Source organism: Amphimedon queenslandica, unplaced genomic scaffold (assembly GCF_000090795.2).
Source record: "Amphimedon queenslandica unplaced genomic scaffold, v1.1 AMPQUscaffold_13100, whole genome shotgun sequence".
Classification (NCBI taxonomy): domain Eukaryota; kingdom Metazoa; phylum Porifera; class Demospongiae; order Haplosclerida; family Niphatidae; genus Amphimedon; species Amphimedon queenslandica.
In genome coordinates this window covers 80,067-80,907 of record NW_003546664.1, presented here as the reverse complement: position 1 = coordinate 80,907, position 841 = coordinate 80,067, and positions in this window count along the sequence as shown.

Below are 841 nucleotides of genomic sequence, written 5' to 3'. Positions count from 1 at the left end.
AAAGTAAGTCAAATGAACCCGTGTCCTACAGAGGGAGACAAGGCAAAATGAGTACAAATTTTTGTTTTATACCGAGCTATTGTATAGTCAACGCAACAGAAAGCTTATTTTACAACATTAAGTGATAAAATACAGTACTTACCACATGATGCAACGTAAAAATATCCCTATAATCCCTCGGATTTAGTAGAAAAGACAAAAACTGGCTGAAGACAGGTCAACATGGCAGAAGACAAGGACTGTATCAGCCTGATTATACAAAATGTAATGGATCACGTGATGCCATTGCCTATCCCGGTTACGTATTCTCTAATATCTATGACATAATAAGGGAAAAATGGCAGTCCCTTGTTAACCATGTACACAACTAGCACAAAGACTATTCACATGGCAGATTAAGAGGCAGACAAAGGAAAAAAAGTGGATTCGTTACCGTAAGTAATACACACCATGTAACGATGTACACTATATATGATGACATAGATATAAAAGTAAGCAAAAAACTAACAGGTATGATAACTAACACATGTTTCTGCAATTACGTAAAGTATATGTCTCCAAAATATCAGACTTCATCACTAGAGGCCTCCCATGGCACAATCAATCACTTTGCACCAAAATCAGTTGCTTTTTCATATAAAGTAATGACTGAAAGGTGTGGTATAATACAACTTCAAAACCATGGCTTTTGTACATGTATATAGGTTCCAGTTGGCAGGACTTCATTATAATGAAAATGCTAATAAGCAACAAGAAAAGAAAAAGATGGTGAAAAACGATATGCAGTATGCTTTTCAAAGTATAAAAAGGGTGGTCACATAGTGTGTACAATCAAGGTAGA